Source organism: Drosophila mauritiana, unplaced genomic scaffold (genome assembly GCF_004382145.1).
Source record: "Drosophila mauritiana strain mau12 unplaced genomic scaffold, ASM438214v1 U_179, whole genome shotgun sequence".
Lineage (NCBI taxonomy): Eukaryota > Metazoa > Arthropoda > Insecta > Diptera > Drosophilidae > Drosophila > Drosophila mauritiana.
The window spans coordinates 17501-26055 of NW_022881310.1; the positions used below are offsets into that span (position 1 = coordinate 17501).

General features: G+C 49.7%; 1 pseudogene; it reads left to right on the forward strand.

Moving 5' to 3' along the window:
- LOC117149238 overlaps positions 1-8527 on the forward strand; it is a 9092-nt pseudogene extending 565 nt beyond the window's left edge.
- Positions 8528-8555: the final 28 nt, after the last annotated feature.

The following is an 8555-nucleotide window of genomic DNA, read 5'->3' on the forward strand; positions in this document are numbered from 1 at the left end:
ATCATAAAATATAACTTATAGTTTATTCCAATTAAATTGCTTGCATTTTAACACAGAATAAATGTTATTAATTTGATAAAGTGCTGATAGATTTATATTATTACAGAGCGTTAATTTTTCGGAATTATATAATGGCATAATTATCATTGATTTTTGTGTTTATTATATGCTCTTGTATGATTAACAATGCGAAAGATTCAGGATACCTTCGGGACCCGTCTTGAAACACGGACCAAGGAGTCTAACATATGCAAGTTATTGGGATGTAAACCTAATAGCGTAATTAACTTGACTAATAATGGGATTAGTTTTTTAGCTATTTATAGCTAATTAACACAATCCCGGGGCGTTCTATATAGTTATGTATAATGTATATTTATATTATTTATGCCTCTAACTGGAACGTACCTTGAGCATATATGCTGTGACCCGAAAGATGGTGAACTATACTTGATCAGGTTGAAGTCAGGGGAAACCCTGATGGAAGACCGAAACAGTTCTGACGTGCAAATCGATTGTCAGAATTGAGTATAGGGGCGAAAGACCAATCGAACCATCTAGTAGCTGGTTCCTTCCGAAGTTTCCCTCAGGATAGCTGGTGCATTTTAATATTATATAAAATAATCTTATCTGGTAAAGCGAATGATTAGAGGCCTTAGGGTCGAAACGATCTTAACCTATTCTCAAACTTTAAATGGGTAAGAACCTTAACTTTCTTGATATGAAGTTCAAGGTTATGATATAATGTGCCAGTGGGCCACTTTTGGTAAGCAGAACTGGCGTGTGGATGAACCAAACGTAATGTTACGGTGCCCAAATTAACAACTCATGCAGATACCATGAAAGGCGTTGGTTGCTTAAAACAGCAGGACGGTGATCATGGAAGTCGAAATCCGCTAAGGAGTGTGTAACAACTCACCTGCCGAAGCAACTAGCCCTTTAAAATGGATGGCGCTTAAGTTGTATACCTATACATTACCGCTAAAGTAGATGATTTATATTACTTGTGATATAAATTTTGAAACTTTAGTGAGTAGGAAGGTACAATGGTATGCGTAGAAGTGTTTGGCGTAAGCCTGCATGGAGCTGCCATTGGTACAGATCTTGGTGGTAGTAGCAAATAATCGAATGAGACTTGGAGGACTGAAGTGGAGAAGGGTTTCGTGTGAACAGTGGTTGATCACGAGTTAGTCGGTCCTAAGTTCAAGGCGAAAGCCGAAAATTTTCAAGTAAAACAAAAATGCCTAACTATATAAACAAAGCGAATATAATACACTTGAATAATTTGAACGAAAGGGAATACGGTTCCAATTCCGTAACCTGTTGAGTATCCGTTTGTTATTAAATATGGGCCTCGTGCTCATCCTGGCAACAGGAACGACCATAAAGAAGCCGTCGAGAGATATCGGAAGAGTTTTCTTTTCTGTTGCCCCCCCCCGCCTGTAGACCAAAGATGAAGACTGCAGAGGTCTACCTCCGATAAACTTAAAACCACAGCACATTCCCAACTATGCAGCTGGTCTCCAAGGTGAAGAGTCTCTAGTCGATAGAATAATGTAGGTAAGGGAAGTCGGCAAATTAGATCCGTAACTTCGGGATAAGGATTGGCTCTGAATTGAGATAGTCGGGCTTGATTGGGAAACAATAACATGGTTTATGTGCTCGTTCTGGGTAAATAGAGTTTCTAGCATTTATGTTAGTTACTTGTTCCCCGGATAGTTTAGTTACGTAGCCAATTGTGGAACTTTCTTGCTAAAATTTTTAAGAATACTATTTGGGTTAAACCAATTAGTTCTTATCAATTATAACGATTATCAATTAACAATCAATTCAGAACTGGCACGGACTTGGGGAATCCGACTGTCTAATTAAAACAAAGCATTGTGATGGCCCTAGCGGGTGTTGACACAATGTGATTTCTGCCCAGTGCTCTGAATGTCAAAGTGAAGAAATTCAAGTAAGCGCGGGTCAACGGCGGGAGTAACTATGAGGGTCCAAATGCCCGTCATCGCGTGTAGCATGAATGGATTAACGACGGACGTGTTTTCGTTGCGCTCGTGTACAGATTGCGAATAACTAAGTTTTCCTTGTTGGAAAGTAATTAAATCGGTGATTTAGTGCTCCGCGGAAGTCGAGTGAAAATTGTCGAGTGTTAAAAACAAGCGGTTTGGAAATTATTAACAATAAACTATTGGAAATTTTCCACTCCGCACGTGCTGCGAGGCGAGCTTACGAGTAAGTTTTTCGAGTAAGCTTTTTGAGCAGCTGTCAAAAAGCTTATTGGTGGCAGTCACTGCTAGGGTTTGTGTATAGGGACAGTTTTAGTGCTACCAGACGCTACCGATAGGTGGAGCTCTAGAGCATCTACCTTTTGTCACTGAGCAAACGAGCATACGGTTGCTGGCGTCGACGGTAGGAGGAGCCACCATCGGAGTTATGCCGACGAGAGCGACAGCAGCGCGAGTGCCTTGAGCGGAAGTAGTGCTTCGAGGAAAAGACGAGCAGGCGCAGAAGCCATCTGGCCTCTAAGAGCTCGGCGCCGACGCAGGCGAAATTGGTTGCCCTGGCGTCGAATGGAGTGCCAGAACCCGTTGGTGTACTGGAGGAGGCGTTTTCGTCGCTGGAGGACGCCCGGGCGGCTACCCCCCCACGCTGCTGCCACCGCTGTTGATCCTACTGCTGCTGCCCCTGCTGCCGACCACACTGCTGCCTCCGCCGTTTCCACTGCTGCTAAAATTGTTGCCACCACTGCCACTGCCGCTACCTGCCGCCCGTGCTGGGCAAGCAGCCATGATGGCAGAGCTGTCGGCCACCCAGCGCATGGTGAGAAGCAGCTTCCGCAGCCTAGGAGAAGTGGACACGGAAGAGCTCTCGTATGCTATCAGCCGCTACGATGAGCTGGTGCTGGCGTTAATGCTCCGGTGTGGAGAACTGGAGACGCGGCTCGCTATGCCGCCACCGCCGCCGCCGTCGTCGAATCCGTTAAAGATACGGCCGCCAATGCTCCCCAGATGCCACAGGTTGCACCCATCGCTGCCCCGCGGACCACCAAGGTTCGCGAGACGTGGTCAGCGGTGGTGAAGTGCGACGACCCTGCGCTATCGGGGAAAGCTATAGCGGAAAAGGTGCGAACGATGGTTGCACCCTCCCTCGGAGTCAGAGTACATGAGGTACGTGAGCTCCGTCGAGGTGGTGGTGCGATCATTCGTACTCCTTCAGTTGGAGAGCTGCAGAAGGTGGTAGCATCAAAGAGGTTCGCTGAAGTTGGGCTAAATGTGGCACGGAATGCGGCCGAGAAGCCGAAGGTCGTCGTCTATGACGTCGACACAGCTATCGGCCCTGAGGAATTCATGCAGGAGCTGCATGGAAATAACTTCGACAGCGATATGACTATGTCCCAATTTAAGAAGTCCGTGCACCTGGTGACCAAGGCGTGGTCGGTAACCGACGGCGCCACAGTAAATGTAACGCTAGAGGTAGACGACCGCGCGATGGCGAAGCTTGATGTAGGTCGTGTCTACATCAAGTGGTTCTCATTCCGATGCCGAGCACAGGTCCGCACATACGCCTGCCACAGATGCGTGGGTTTCGACCACAAGGTCAGCGAATGCCGGCAGAAGGACAATGTCTGCCGCCAGTGCGGGCAACAAGGCCACACCGCGGCAAAGTGCCAAAACCCGGTGGACTGCCGGAACTGCCGTCACAGAGGGCAACCCTCGGGGCATTACATGCTCTCGAACGTGTGCCCGATATACGGGGCGTTGCTGGCGAGGGTGCAAGCTAGACATTAATGTTTAGCTTCATCCAAGCGAACTGTGGCCGAGGCAGAGCTGCGACCATCGAGCTCGGAGTCCGACTCAGGAGATCGGAGTCTATGTTCGCGCTGGTGCAGGAGCCGTATCTCGGCGGGACGGAATGGATGTGCTGCCTGAAGGAATGAGAATTTTCACCGATCGGCGAGGGAAGGCAGCCATCCTAGTAGATCAACAGGAAGCCATCTGTATGCCAGTGGAGACCCTCACCACGGATTATGGCGTATGTCTGGTCGTTAAAGGGAGCTTTGGCTCAATCTTCCTTTGCGCCGCATACTGCCAGTTCGATGCACCTCTGGAACCGTACCTCCGGTACATGGATGCGGTCCTGCTGCAGGCCAGCAGAACCCCCGCAATCCTGGGCCTCGACGCGAATGCAGTGTCCCCCATGTGGCTTAGCAAACTCTCTCGTCATGCCGAGGGGCAAGCTAACTACAGACGGGGTGAGCTGCTGTCAGAGTGGATGCTGGAGGCAAGAGTCGCCGCCCTAAACCAGTCAACAGAGGTGTACACGTTCGATAATCACAGAGCTACTAGCGATATCGACGTGACAATCGTCAATGAGGCAGCATCTATGTGGGCCACATATGAGTGGAGTGGACGAGTGGGAATTGAGTGACCACAACATCATTACTGTTGTGGCCGAACCAACTACCGCGCGCGCAGTTGAGAGCATAGCTCCTGTGCCGTCCTGGAACTTCTCCAATGCACGTTGGCGATTGTTCAAGGAGGAAATGGTGAGTAGAGCAGCCGAACTTCCGGAAAACTTCTCAGAGTCGCCGTTGGACCAGCAAGTTTCGACCCTGCGCAGTATAGTACATAATGTATGTGATATTGCGCTGGGAAGAAAGTCAATTCGATCGCCCAACAGGAGAGCACGTTGGTGGACTGCCGACCTCTGCGCTGCAAGGCGCGAAGTCCGGAGACTTCGTCGCCTACTCCAAGATGGAAGGCGTCGTGATGACGGTGCCGCTATAGAGCGTGTAGTGGTCGAGCTGAGGCGGGCCTCAGCAACTACAAGAAGCTCATTGGGAGGGCGAAAATGGATGACTGGAAACGCTTCGTGGGAGATCATGCCGACGACCCATGGGGGCGCGTCTACAAGATTTGCCGAGGCCGCAGAAAGTGCACGGAGATTGGGTGCCTCCGCGTGAATGGCGAGCTCATCACTGATTGGGGTGACTGTGCACGAGTGCTCCTCCGCAATTTCTTCCCAGTTGCGGAGTCCGAAGCACCGACTGCCATCGCGGAGGAAGTCCCACCGGCCCTCGAAGAATTCGAGGTTGATGCATGTGTTGCCCGGTTGAAGAGCAGGCGCTCTCCCGGCTTGGACGGCATCAATGGCACTATCTGCAAGGCAGTCTGGCGCGCCATACCCGAGCACCTAGCATCGTTGTTTTCCCGATGCATCGATTAGGATACTTTTCCCGCTGAGTGGAAGTGCCCACGAGTTGTCTCGCTGCTCAAAGGGCCAGATAAGGACAAGTGTGAGCCCTCCTCATATAGAGGAATATGCTTGCTGCCAGTCTTTGGTAAGGTGCTCGAGGCCATCATGGTGAATCGTGTGAGAGAAGTTCTTCCGGAAGGCTGCAGATGGCAGTTTGGATTTCGCCAAGGACGATGTGTGGAGGATGCTTGGAGACACGTGAAGAGCAGTGTTTGTGCCAGCCCGGCGCAATACGTGCTCGGCACATTCGTGGACTTCAAAGGAGCATTCGACAACGTCGAATGGAGTGCTGCACTCCGCCGACTAGCAGACTTGGGATGCCGGGAGATGGGCTTGTGGCAGAGCTTTTTCTCCGGCCGAAGAGCAGTGATCCGAAGCAGTTCCGGTACTGTGGAAGTACCGGTAACTAGAGGCTGCCCGCAGGGGTCAATCAGTGGCCCATTTATCTGGGACATTCTGATGGATGTACTGCTTCAGCGTCTCCAGCCGTATTGCCAGCTGAGTGCATACGCTGATGACTTGCTGCTTCTCGTCGAGGGAAATTCCCGAGCTATGCTAGAGGAAAAAGGAGCACAGCTGATGTCCATCGTAGAAGCGTGGGGAGCGGAAGTTGGCGTTGCCGTCTCGACCAGCAAGACGGTAATAATGCTGCTAAAAGGTGCCTTGAGACGTGCGCCTACGGTGAGGTTTGCTGGAGCGAACCTTCCGTATGTGCGTAGCTGTCGGTACCTTGGCATCACGGTCAGTGAAGGAATGAAATTCCTCACGCACATAGCTTCGCTTCGCCAGCGGATGACCGGAGTCGTTGGAGCATTGGCGCGTGTGCTTCGAGCCGACTGGGGCTTCAGTCCTCGAGCCAGGCGGACCATATATGACGGACTCATGGCACCTTGTGTGCTGTTTGGTGCCCCGGTATGGTATGACACCGCCGAGCAAGTAGCCGCCCGGAGACGACTAGCCTCCTGCCAGAGGCTAATCCTGCTTGGATGCCTTTCGGTATGCCGAACAGTGTCCACAGTGGCACTGCAGGTACTTGGTGGAGCTCCCCCGCTTGACTTGGCTGCTAAGTTTTTAGCGGTCAAATACAAGCTGAAGCGTGGATACCCGCTGGAGGAGAACGACTGGCTATATGACGAGGACACTACGTGTCTAAGCTGGAAGCAGAGGAAGACTCGCCTAGAAGAGTGCTTACTGCAGAGTTGGCAGAACAGATGGGATGATGACAGCGAACCAGGACGGGTGACGCATAAATTCATCCCATATGTCACTCTCGCCTATCGGGATCCAAGATTTGGATTCTCGATGAGGACGTCTTACCTGCTGACAGGTCACGGGTCGTTTAACGCATTTTTGCAAGGGAGAGCCCTCAGCGATACCACTGCTTGCGCTTGTGGAGATCCATATGAGGACTGGATGCACATATTGTGCGCTTGCCCCCTATATGCAGATTTGCGGAACCTCGATGGACTTGGAGTGCAGCGCCTTGGCGAAAACTGGACCTTCGATAGAATCCTGGAAGATCAACAGAGGACTCAACGGCTGGCAGTGTTTGCGGACGAAGTGTTCCGTAGGAGGAGGGGTGTTTAGCCCAACAACTTCGCCGTGTGGTTAGCGGGCGAGAATACTTCCACAGTCCGCTATTGCTTGTCGTAAGAGGCGACTAATATAGCCATAGGTCCCTCTAACCCTGCTTGTCGGAGCAAAAGGAGGAGGCCCACCGAGCCTCTCTTTCGGTACCACGGGTTGTGCAGCTATCCAAGACTGCACATTGAGGTAGGCCCCCTGGTGGGAGTATCGTGGTGGCTGTGGTTGGTACCCATATCGCGGGTAGAGCCTTCGTGTTCGACGTTTGAGTTACGGTGCTAGTTGCGCAAAACTCGGGTGCTGTGACCCAGAGATCAGTAGAGATTTAGGTAGATCTCGCTCCTCAGCAAGGGGGAGTGCTTGCCCGGCAAGCAAGTACTCGAATTGCTACCGGGGTGGTCGCTATGTACATAGCTATAGCTTCTAGTCCGGGACGCTTGTCTGGCGTATCCAGACACATACACCATGTTGATACATGCACCACTTGTGGGTGTTCAGGGTGTCGTGGTTGTAATCCCTTCAGTGTGGAACACGCCACGTAAAACAAGTTCGGAGAGATCTGAAAAGTCGTCGCGTTGTCCCTATCTACTATCTAGCGAAACCACAGCCAAGGGAACGGGCTTGGAATAATTAGCGGGGAAAGAAGACCCTTTTGAGCTTGACTCTAATCTGGCAGTGTAAGGAGACATAAGAGGTGTAGAATAAGTGGAGATATTAGACCTCGGTTTGGTATCGTCAATGAAATACCACTACTCTTATTGTTTCCTTACTTACTTGATTAAATGGAACGTGTATCATTTCCTAGCCATTATACGGATATATTTATTATATCTTATGGTATTGGGTTTTGATGCAAGCTTCTTGATCAAAGTATCACGAGTTTGTTATATAATCGCAAACAAATTCTTTAATAAAACGATGCATTTATGTATTTTTGATTTGAAAAATTTGGTATAACTCCAATTACTCAGGTATGATCCAATTCAAGGACATTGCCAGGTAGGGAGTTTGACTGGGGCGGTACATCTCTCAAATAATAACGGAGGTGTCCCAAGGCCAGCTCAGTGCGGACAGAAACCACACATAGAGCAAAAGGGCAAATGCTGACTTGATCTCGGTGTTCAGTACACACAGGGACAGCAAAAGCTCGGCCTATCGATCCTTTTGGTTTAAAGAGTTTTTAACAAGAGGTGTCAGAAAAGTTACCATAGGGATAACTGGCTTGTGGCGGCCAAGCGTTCATAGCGACGTCGCTTTTTGATCCTTCGATGTCGGCTCTTCCTATCATTGTGAAGCAAAATTCACCAAGCGTTGGATTGTTCACCCATGCAAGGGAACGTGAGCTGGGTTTAGACCGTCGTGAGACAGGTTAGTTTTACCCTACTAATGACAAAACGTTGTTGCGACAGCATTCCTGCGTAGTACGAGAGGAACCGCAGGTACGGACCAATGGCACAATACTTGTTCGAGCGAACAGTGGTATGACGCTACGTCCGTTGGATTATGCCTGAACGCCTCTAAGGTCGTATCCGTGCTGTGAAAATGATAAATAAGGGGCAATTTGCATTGTATGGCTTCTAAACCATTTAAAGTTTATAATTTATTTTATAAACGACAATGGATGTGATGCCAAATGTAATTTGTAACATAGTAAATTAGGAGGATCTTCGATCACCTGATGCGCGCTAGTTACATATAAAAGCATTATTTAA